We start from the raw sequence: 12332 nt of genomic DNA on the forward strand, positions 1-12332 counted from the left end.
TTACAACATCAGCCTCAGAGGAACTGGTCACAAAAAATGACAGTGCTACAGCAAGTGGCCGTTTTAGTGAGTGACCACTAACAAGTTAGACTTGTTAGCTTTCATCTGTGAATTCCAGAGTTCTTTGGACTGATTTATCTTCTTTAATTCAAATCTGGATAAAGGACTTCTAATTCTATGCAGCATTCCCACTGCAGGGGAAGTCAGTGCCAGAACAAGGATCAGAGCTGAGCTCCTCTGAATTTATGCCTGATAGGATTTAACCAGCTGGCTGGACTGTGGGGTTTTGTCAAAACATTGTAAAACTTCATTTTGCCATTTAGGTAGTTCACTGAGGGGAGGAAATTCACACTATTGGTTGGTGTTTCCTGATACTTGCTGGGCATTTCAGATCAATTTAGCAAAGGATAACACTGGGGTGGAGGGTAGCCCTTTATTTTATTTGTTGGTCAGTGATAGACCAAAAAATCTGTATAATTTCACAAAAGCCCTCACTAGCCACTGTGTTAAAGCTACTCTGCTCTCTGCCCTGCATCCCTCCTGTGAGCTGCTGGTGGAAGACATTTCTCTGCAAGCATCACTTTGTGGTTTTCCAGGACAAGGATGGAGCCATCCTTTCTTTTAAAGCAAGGGTAGTTGCTGCTGGGCAACTTTTAACTTCCTTATTGCTCTTTGCAGTACCTGCAGAAATGAGACCAGTGTGTTCAGAAGAAAAGTCCATCTTTCTTTATTTTGTGCTTTCACAGTCCTTTACAATTTACTAAATGCTCCCCAGGGGTCAACTTGTGTAGCAGTGCTGTGCATTATGTGCAACTGCCATAGCAGTACTTACACCAGCACTGGGGAGAATTACACCTGAAACGCTCCCTTTGGTTTTATAGTACAGAGCTGTGCCCTCTGCAATGCCTCCAACTTTACAGTACAAAGAACTAGAATGACTCACTGTCCTACTTCAGATTCAAGAGAAAGCAGACTTTTGCCTTGCTATTAAGGAAAGAAAAAAAAAGCTTTTAGGCATCTCCTATTCCAGCTGTAAAGATGTGGCAGGCAATGTAAATTGAGCATTCTTGGCAGGTGGCCTCTTCCTAATGTTTATGGGTCAGGTTGTCAGACATGAACAGCAGGGTCAGCCAACTTCTTTCCGACAATAAATGACACAGATTTTTACTTGTAGAGATCTAAGTGGTTTTGTGCTCTGGCCACCTTATTCCTGTTTCTGTTTACCAAGCAAATTTTAAAATTCATTTTTAAATTCTATTTTAAATTATCTTCAATCAGATGAGTGTCTAGATGCAAAAGGCATTTTTTTTTCTGCTTCAGGTACCGTGCCAATAATTCAGATTTTCTTAGCAGTACTTTGTAATAATACAAACCAGGCACCACCAAACATGTTTACTGTTTGTGTAAATAATTGAAAACAATTAAAACATTCAGTAGATGGGAGATTCTGAAGGAGGCTGTACTAAGGTGTGAAATCAAAATTCATTTTTTTTCTCCAACTTGAAATTGTTTCTTCAGTTTCTCCTGAAATTATAGAATCAGACTATTAGGAGTGCAAGACACCACTTGAATTCATTGAAACACCAGTGATATGACATCTCTCCTGGCACCAGGAGGTAAAGCTTTTTAAATTTTAAAGAGATAACTTTTCCTTCCAAAACCAAAATCTTCCTGAGGAAAATAATTCTTTTTATTTTTTATTATTTTTTTTTAATCTCAGAGAGAAATCAGGGAGAATAACTTAATCTCAGTAACAGAAGAATCTTTTTCCCAAAGCTGTGCTCTGTTACCAAAGCTTAATGTCATGCATTTGTGGAGAGAACCAACATCATTCTCAGAAAATGTTATTTCCATAAGGATTTTGTGTGATTTTTCGTAGATTTCTGTATCTATATTCCATCTTACGTTTTTTACATCTTTTTAAGTGATTATATTAGTATAGATAAATGTTAATGTCTTCCTCTTGGACATTTATTTTATGGAAGAATGAACAGAACCATGGAAATCTTGTGAGTGCATTGTTTGCCTGTGCATATGTGCCTTGTGTCTAAGTGGCACCTTAGGATATCCTAACTCATGTCAAGCAGATTTAGGATCACCTGCTCTGTCATGAAACTGCCAACCTTATGCCACAACCTGGAAACCCAGTAACACCAGTCCACACCTTTAGGATATGCAGCTGGGTTGCTCTCCTTTTTCAGGGGAGTGTTAAAGACCAAAGTACTGCCAGTAAAACACGAGTTAAAGTTGCTACTTTCATAACCCTTGTACCTAGAGTGCAATGGCAGAAACGAGGATGAAGTTTGAAATACCTTCTGGTTCTCCTTTTAAAATGCGTCTCACGTAGTCAGAGGAAAGCCCACTGCGACAAAAGCTAGGTACCAGAATTAGAGAATTATCTTGGACAGACATCTTTTCACTCTTCCAAATGGTGTATTAATTAAATTCTCTTGTAATCTTCTGGAGTGGCAGCAAAAAGCTGCTGTTGTGGCAACCCTAGAGTTGTCCCTCATGAAGGGGCTCATGCTGAAAATTCACTTTACAATAGCTTCTTCTAAATAGCTCAGATACTTGGCTTTAACTGATATTGCAGTTTTCAGAGTAATTGGGACATTTTATTTGCATGACTACAGAGAAAAATATAAATATTTCAAGAGAGGAACAGAGCCCGTTTCCATTTAGATCAATTAATGTTCTCAGGCTTTTCTTCTGAAATTATATCAAGCCTTTAATAAATAAAATTTTATTTTATCTAAGTGGAATACAGAATGGTGGTATTCTACAGGAGGTAAGAGTGGTCTTTTTTTGTTAAAATACCTGCATTTGCAGTTTTCTTCCATTTTCAACAGATGCATTAGCTTCACATTTCTATTTTGTACTTAATGTCATAATATGATATTAAAACCCTCAACCCTGGTTTCTCATTATGCTGAGCTTTACTCGCATAATTATTCTTCAGGCTTCGCTTAATTATATGCCCTACCATGTGTTACTTTTCAGCATCCTAAGTGGTACCACCTTACAGCTAGGAATATTAAACAATGAAAGGCAACACTCTTTTGTTTGGTTACACAGCATACTGTGTCTGAATTCGATCTCCTCTCTTAGATCCCTCCCCCCATTTTCTGAAATATATCCTTTACAAGGTTTCAAACAAGGGCACTTACAGTCACACTTGCTCTAAAATGTTAGGGCAGAGATTCAGAAGTTTTATTTCAGGCCATTTTTTTCTTACCCTGTCAAAATGACAACCTAGTAATCAAGGTGAAAAGTAAAGCATTGGAAAAACTACTTGTCTGCAAATGTTATTTCTTAGGTACCTAACGTTATGTTCACTTTCAACAATGCAAATATTTAGGAATAAATGAAAAAATAAAACAGAGAGTGATTAAAAAGATATAAAAGTTTTTGATCCAGTTAAATTGGATAATAAAATCACAGAATCAATGAGGTTTGAAAAGAACTCTACCATCTTTGAATCTAATGTAAGACTTAACACTTTCAAGTCAACTAAACTACAGTAATAAGTGACATATCCAGTCTTTCCTTAAACACCACCAGTCCATCCAATGTTGGATGAGAGTTCTAATCAAGCCTTTTACATCCCAAAATTTTTTTCATTATAATACAAAACCACAGAACCTTCTGACTACACAAGTGTCAAACATTGACAGTTTGACTAACCAACCCAGAAATGCTATTTTTAAAAAGAAGTGTGGTTTTTTTCTGACAATAATATTAAAGAGTTTGATTTTAAGAAGTATATTGACAATGTCTAAGTAAGTTAGACAAATGGAATTTTGATATAGTCAACTCTTCTATATCATCCAGAGAAATTGTGAATCCTAGGCCACTGAAGTAAAAAAATGTTTCCCATTAGTTAAATCAGCTTTTACTCAGCAAACTGAAAATGAGGAGATACTAGGAATGTCACAAAGACAGAAAGCTATTTTAATAGATCAGCCCAAATGAAGTTAATATTGCTTTATTTTGTGACTTATTTTCTTTCACAATATTGTAAGTGATAATTCTAAAACACAACCTCTCAAAAAACAAAATAAAACAAAACAAAACAAAGCAAAACAAAAAAAGGAAATGAACCAACCAACCAACCAAAAAACAAAAGCTCAAATTAAATATTACTGGTAAATCATCCTGAAAAACAAAGTAACCTATCAATCATTTCCAATCAACAAATCCTAACATTTAATCAAAAGCATATTCACACTTCAACATGGATCCACTTCTGTCTTTAAGCTTCTAATTAATAATTGTGTTGTCAAAATGCAGAATCATGAATAGTCCTTAAGGCTTTTCCTGTACAGAAGATGATGAATACTTGCACTTAGCCAATCAAAAGTTCATTTAGTTGTTAAAGAATATTTGTCTTTAAAGTAGAATCATTTAATTATAGAATTATTACGGTTGGAAAAAGCCTTTAAGATCATCAAGTCCAACCACTAATCTAGTCCTGCCAAATCCACTAAACCACGTTCCCAAGTAGGTTCAAACATTAAAAATCTGAGGCTTTTTTGCCATTTTAAATATAATTTTGAATGTTAAAGAAAGTGAATATCTAATTAATGATTATTGAAAAAGGCACTTCTCTCTCGGCTGTGGTCTGCTGTTCCATGGATCTTAGTACAATGGACTCATTGCACCAGGGTGCATACTGTGGAGAAAATTATGTCACCCATACTGATACTTCATATCAAGGATGTAATTTTCTTTATGGAGTAGATGCATGAAAAAACTGGAACAAATTCTTACTTAATTATCCACTGAATAATTAAGACTTTATATACATATATATATATATATATATATATATATATATATATATCTAGAGAGAGAGAGAGATTAAAAACCAGATTCTAAGGTATGTCAAATACTTGAGTTTCCTTCTGCTAAAGCTCAGATGAAAATTAGTCCTTGACAGGTTTCTGCTTACCAGCTACCTTTGGAAGAAAAACTTTCCCACTCTGCAATGATTTCTGGAGCTTCCAGTTCCCTTTTGGCTTCTCAGTCCTGCATTGTGAAGGACCTCCCAGTTACAAAATTTACTTGAAAACTATTGCCTCATAGGCAGGAAAATACAGTAAAATAATGCCTGAAGACAAATGCTGACACTCTTGATTTTTGCCTCTCAAGAAAACTCCTTTCACAGGCTGAAACTGCTATGGTAGCTGTTTCATTGAGCTATATAAAAATTAAAGCAAAGGAAATACCTGTAGTTAAAATGATGAAAGTGAATTTATTTACTGAAAAAAAAAACGGAATAATTTTATATGCAAATGGCTGAAGCTTTGCCAGTGTGTTTCATCATCTCCTCTCTGAAGTTTTCCAATATGTTGAAAAGGCATTAATAAGCATTTTGCATTGTCATTGGCTTAACTCAAAGGGATATGCAATATCCACTGTCAACACAAACAGACTATTTCATTTAGCAATTCTTATATTTGCTCTCATCTGCAGCATAATGAAAGATTACAATTTTATTAAATCAGAGCTCTCTCGCTTTTCAAGCTAAAGGTACTTTACTACATTGGTTTATGAAGGATGCTTTTGGTTTTTTATTGCCTTTTTAAATTTTAAAAAATTGCATAAAAGTATTTGGAGAATAGCTAAAAGAAATTGAATTCTTTAGCTGAAAAGATTTGTACATGTCTCATGTTCTCCTGGATAAATAATCAGGAATAACAATCTTGTCCTAGCTGATCAGACAGATAATGATCAAATGGCTTTTCTCACAGATTGTCTTGTTCAGGAGTTGCACTGACTGTCTCTGTTTCCAGTTCCCCAGCTTGCTGGGAAAAGTTGCAGTAATCTGTTGCTATCCTCAGCTTTCTTCCTCCTTAAAGAACTGTCCACAAGAGGGCTAGGTATAGCATAGATTAAAAACAAAAAAAAATTCCTTAAAAATTTAATGAAGACAGCAATGTCATAATTTAATCTTGATATGGACTGACTGGGATTTTTCTGAAATGCAACAGTTATTGTAGATAGAAATTTATAAGACTGTAATATGGTTAAGTTTGCACAACTTGTGGATGTTCATAAAGCTTAAATGACAACTGAAAATTACAGCATAGCAAAAATAACCACAGAGCAGCATTGTTCATATAGACTTATTTGACTAAGATTTTGTTCCAAAACCGAACAATCAGATAAGAGATACGATAAAACAACAGAAAAATTATTTTCAAGTGCTAAATAAGGAACTTGTCTTGCAAGAAAACAGTTTTTCCTTAAGGCTACTCGCTACCTTCATTTTTTTTTGTAAACCTTCAAAATTGGAAGAAAAAAAACCAACAAAAATACTAACAACAACAACAACAACAACAAAACAACTAAAAATAAAAACCAAAGAAAACACCAAAAAATAAACCAAAAAATCAAACAATCAACCCAAAAAACAAAACTACCGAAAAACAAACAAACAAACAAACAAATGAACAAACAAACAAACAAAAGCCACCAATGTAACATTTATTCTGCTTTCTTTGCTGCTTTTTCAGTGTGCACTTACAACCAATATGCCTGTGCCAGTGAACACAGGGAAAAAATGAGAAAATAATAATGTGAAAAATATAAATTCACCAGGATTCATCCATTTGTTACTCCTTTAAGAAAATTAGATATGCCATTTGAGCTGTATGGGACCACTTTTTACTTCATCAAACTCACAGCTTGTCCTAGGGTGACTTTATAATGGTTGTAAATTTGTATTTTTCTTACAAATTCAAAATCTGTAAATTTTTAAATTTCCTCCCAAATTTGACCTAAACTGGGGTACAGGTATTAAGGAATCTAGCAAATTTTGGAGCCAAGTCTGTACTCAAAAGAATATATAATTCTTTCATGGACAGAATGTTGTTTGCTTTAGCACTATTCAAAGAAGGAAATTAAGTTCTCTATTTGGCCAGCCAGATAGTTGTTTCCAGCCCTCCCCATTTTTTTGGACATGGTGAGCACACCCCTCACCAAAGTGCTCTAAATAGCATGGACAAAATAGCCTAGTTATTGTCCTGCTCTCCAATGTACCTTCCTGCCAAGAAACACCCCCAACTTCCATTTTGTTTGGGACCAACACCCTCAGGACCAATACCAAGGGCTAAAAAAGAGGGAAATCAAATTGAAATTTCAGTGAAGGTTGAATTGCAGTCAATATGCATAATTCAGGCAGTATAAAATCCTACCATAGCATTTCTACAAGTAATTTTTTGTCTGGTTTGTTAAAATGTTCTTATCATATAGTTCTAAGCAACTTAGAAATTCCACATTTCAAAAGCTTTCTTAAGTAAAAAATGGATGTATCATACTGCAAACATATTTCTACATTATTCTGGGTATGAACTAAACAGGCAAAAAAAAATCCAAAAATTGAAAAAAAAAAAGAAGGTTCATAAGAAAAGCAATACAATATCAAGGTTTTCTTTACAAAAAGCTTAGTTTCACATGATTTCCATAAACTGAGGGTACAGACTATGCTTAAAACATGTTTTTTTTGTTTTGCTTTTCTGTTATAAAAGATATGGAAAAGCAGGAAAAAGCATTTGGATTGTTGCCTAAAGTCTCATTTTAAGGTTCTGTGAGTTTTTCTCCCAGCTGCCTAATGGTAGAGAGAGACAATGGTAGAGAGAGAGCTATAAAATGTTCTACTATACATAAAAATCTGTACTGAAAGACCATTTTTAAAGTTTCAAATCAAGTACTCAAGAGACAGTAAAGCGAAAATTAGCTCCTTCCCTTCATATTCAAAATCACGTTGTCTTTAAATACACCGTGACATGGGGATTTTTTCTAGATCCTCCCCGCATCTCATTATGGCTGGATGAAAAATGAAATTAAATTAATCAGCAGATCTTCAACATTTTGCTTATTTTTATTTTTCAGTGTGTGTCTCTAGGCCTCACCCATGCACACCACTCAAACACTGAGCTGAAGACAGAATTATTCATTCCCTTCTGGGCTTCCCTATGGTGCTCATCATGCAAAGTTCTGAGAGTTTCCTGAAGGTTAAATTATCTTAACAAAACCTCTCCTAAGTGACAAGGTAATATATTCCATTTTACGGACTGGCAGCAGAGACACATAGACAGGAGTCAGTGCGGAGCTACCCAAAGTCCAAGCTGTGGGATTTTTTCACATTTTATAATAATCTACATCTTCAGCCACAGCATCCATTCACTTTAATTTCAGCTGCTCAGGACTTCATCTGAGCCATCAGGGTTCTGAGGTGGGCATTCAGAAATGAGCAGCCCACTGTCATTGACCCTATGTGAAACATCTGATGTGAGAGACTGTGGAGAATCTTTTAGGAGCTCTGATGGTCAGAGACAGACTCTGCTTCTAGGCAGAACTTAACTGCCCTGAGAGGAAGGCATTCATTCTCTTCCAATGTTTGTAAAGCATAAGTACCACATATGACAGCATCCTTTATTTTCCAGACCTAAGCAAGAATCCATTCTTAGATTAGCAGAACTTTGTCTAATGGATGAAGTATGAATCCAGGTGAAAAATAGAAGGGGTTCGCTTGAAGTAGATCATAATTGCCTGGAATGAAAGGAGTGGATTAAGATAATGGGCAAACTTCATTATGATATTTTCTAACTTTCAACTCTTTCATTGATGCCTCATTTTGTTGTAGAATCTTTCTTTTCTCTTACCTTTCTCCTTTTTCTCCCGATACTAATTGCAGCCGATCCCTTTACATGCCTGTTCACTCTGTGAAAATGTCGTATATGCGCTAAGTCAACATTCAGGCCTCTGAGGGATTTAGGCACCATGAATGAACACAAACTTCTAAAGGATGTGAGCATATGCAACCCATATTGTTCACAGTTTTCATAATGGCCAAATGTGCAGGAATATTCACAAGAGTGAAATGTTAAAATTCAAAGGATACCTCTGTAAAGTATCATGCTTCTGATCTGAAGAGTATAAGAGTACTTAAAAAAAAGGATCATTAAAGTAAAATTAGTTTAATTTCTTATAATCCTCTCCTCTTTCACTGCTGGTTTCACAGATAGTTGATACACATTTGACTAAGTAGAGAGAAAAACCCAAAGGTAAAAACTACCGCTTGAAACCCTGACAGGCAGAGCTAGCATAGAAACTTTACAGCCCAACTGTATAGTTTTACAATGTATAGATGTACAAACTATGAGTATTGCTTGTGCTTATGCAGAACAGTAATCAGAACAAGCAGTCTCATCACTTTGGCAACTGTTCTTCAAACTGGCAGTTGTCTCAGATGCTATTAGTTTTGAAGGATTCTACATTTGTTCTCTGTCATGAGTAGTTATGATATTGCTTTCACCATGAAATAGCAGTCAATTGTATTAAAATTTTGGGGAGCCTACAGTGACATCATATACAAATGAGAGAAATTCTTCTCCCCAAAGAACTTAAGATATAAAAAAATTGTTTATATTTTCTCTCTTTAAGGATCACAAATTTTCTGAGCTTAAACAAGGCTCTCATTATTTTGGGTACTAATAATTCTATGTGTGCATTATTTCCTTTAACTGAATAAATATGCAATTGTGTAAGAAGTTCCTGATACTCAGGTTTGATAGTTAATCCTGCACAAGCTCCTTTCCAATTTATTACAAAAACAATTACTACTGAGTTATGGTGCTATTTATGATATATAATTACATACTGTCGAAAAGAGACAACAGTGACATGCTGGGAGAGGCTCATATGAGTACTTGTGTTAATAAAACCAAAGAACAATCCTCAATGAGGATAACTAGCCTCTATTTCAATTTTTATAAATCACTAATTTCATTGGACAACACAAAACTTGCCTTGAAATTATAAAGAAATCTTTGAAATAATGATGGAAAAAGAAAATCTGCAAATATTAAATGGTCAACATGAAAAAATATAATTTTGTTTTGTTTTGTTTTCATTTTTAATTTTGGTTTGATAACAGCACAGTCATGGTTTCAAACATCGGCTCTTCAGTTTCCTGCAGGGCAAGACTGCCCGTATCAGTCCATGTCTTTATGCGACCAAAGCACTCCAAACTTATTGCTGATTATCCAAACAAAAACTTTCAATGGTAACCTTCACTAAGTTTGGAATCACCACCTCCATAATCGCTTTTTTCCTTAAAAGTTAGAACAGATGCATAGACCTGGGATCTGTAAGCTGGGCAGAGTGACAAACATGCAGAGCCATTCATGCTTTTGAAGGAGCATTTGATCTGGAACATGTATTGAAGTCCTAACAAGATACAGAAGAGACCGACATAATTCATCTCCAAGGTATCATAAATGGGTCTTCCATTATTGCATTTCATTGGCATGTTTGAAAAGTAATTCCACTGTGCATGGACTTTTTTTTTCAGACCTGGGTGGATGTCCAGTGATGTCTGATCTGTTAGAGTGATTGAGAGGGAGGAAAAAAGGCATCAGGAAGCTCACAAGAACCATATCATTTGTGATATAAAGCACAGCTGATACTTTTCCCTTAAGTTAGACTACATTAAAATTCTTTATACACAAAAGGGAAAGATTTCACACAAGGTAGCTACACAAATTCACTGCCCAGATTCATACAGCATGGTTGATTGTGAAGTCACACCCATGAGGGTGTAATTTAACATTGATAATGTGAGGTGGATTATTTCTGCTTTCTGTTTGAAGTATTTCATAGAATCATATGGCTTGTCGAAGCACATGAATAAAATAAAAATAATAAACATGTAACCAAGTTACAGGACTTTTTTCATTAAATCCATTTCCTAATACATCCTCTGTTCTGATATTTTAATAACCATATATATTATTTTGTATGTCTTTGGGACAGTAATTTAATATTTCATTAGTTCCATTGACTACAAGTTATTTTGGAGAATTATTCTTGCTTCTAAATTACAAATTCATAAAATTAAATTTACCTATCAAGTGTCTTGAATTGAAATAGGCAAATAAAAGAGAAAAAAGTGATCTGTTTTTGTTTTCTGCTTTACTTCTAAACCAGGTGACACTGCTTAGATTCTTTTTCCTCCTGTCTAATTTGCATTTAACTTGGCTGCTGATAATATGTCTCTAATTTGTAATTTCAACTGATTACTGATGACGTACATGGGTTTGAAGTGAATCCTATAATCAGCTTCATTTTCAGGAGTGACTTAGAATTTTGGCTACCCATCTGAAAACGAACTGATTTCTTTTATAGAAATTATTGAAACATTCACCATCTGAACCTGTAAAGATCTCCAAAGTCTGTATTTAATCACTGAATATCTGACAAACCTTGACTATTTCAGGTAATTTAGGTCTACCCCCTTTAAAGACTGGTGCTTTTCTTTTGTTTAATAGGCTTTCTTTGGTGTTGAATATATCCATCATGACCTCCTTTAAAGTAATTAAATCTCTGTGCTAATAGGAAATCTTTCAACTAACACAATTGTTTTCCCATTTGGGGCATCATTTTAATAATTTAAATTATATTTGATTTATTGTATTAATTTTTTATTCAAAGTTGTTGCTAAGCTTAAGTTATGACATGAGTGGAATAGGATATTGCCATGGAGAAATGGCTCCCTTATTTTCATAAATAAAAATGGGAAGTCATGCAATTATGAAAAAAAAACAAAGAAAAAGCTAAAATTTAGACCAAAAGACTGTTTTCCAGTCAGGTATCATTAGTTCTGTGAAAGAGATCTCTGCAGCTGTGTCAAATGTCTTGTATGCATGCAATAATTTGGCTAGTGCAGTGAGTAAGGTGAAAGTTGCATTTTGTGCCATTGTGCAACTGCTGCACTCCCATTGCCAGGAATGACAGAACCTGTCCTATTCCAGAAAAACATACTGCCTGTGAAGATAAAATTATCTTAATTTGGTATCATCTTGTAGCTTTTTTTAGTTTGTGATTAGCAGTTAAACTCAGCTGTTTAGCAGTCTTGAGTGATTATCAGGTGCTCTTTTCAGTTTCTATTTAATCTTTGTCTCAGTCTTCAGGAGGTATTTGGTGATTGCATAGTGCAACCAGCACTTTCTAGATGGTTTCTTACTGCAAGCAGCAGGGCGATTTCAGCCAGGGAACTTCTCTCAGTGCAGATGTGTTTCAGGGCGTTTTGAATACCTAACACAGTCAAGGTTAGTCTCTTATCTGAACATTATTAAAATACATAGGCAGAAAACAGGGAACAAGGAAGAAAAGATTCACTGCAGGAGGAAGCATTCTTTAATATACTGTAAACACCTTCTCCAGTCTACATAAATATATATGTTAATGTGAGTAATCGGTAAGATATGAAAACCCATTTTTATTTAGCTAAATATTTTTCTGTAGAAATGTGTATAATGCAACCT

Source organism: Catharus ustulatus, chromosome 1 (assembly GCF_009819885.2).
Source record: "Catharus ustulatus isolate bCatUst1 chromosome 1, bCatUst1.pri.v2, whole genome shotgun sequence".
Lineage (NCBI taxonomy): Eukaryota > Metazoa > Chordata > Aves > Passeriformes > Turdidae > Catharus > Catharus ustulatus.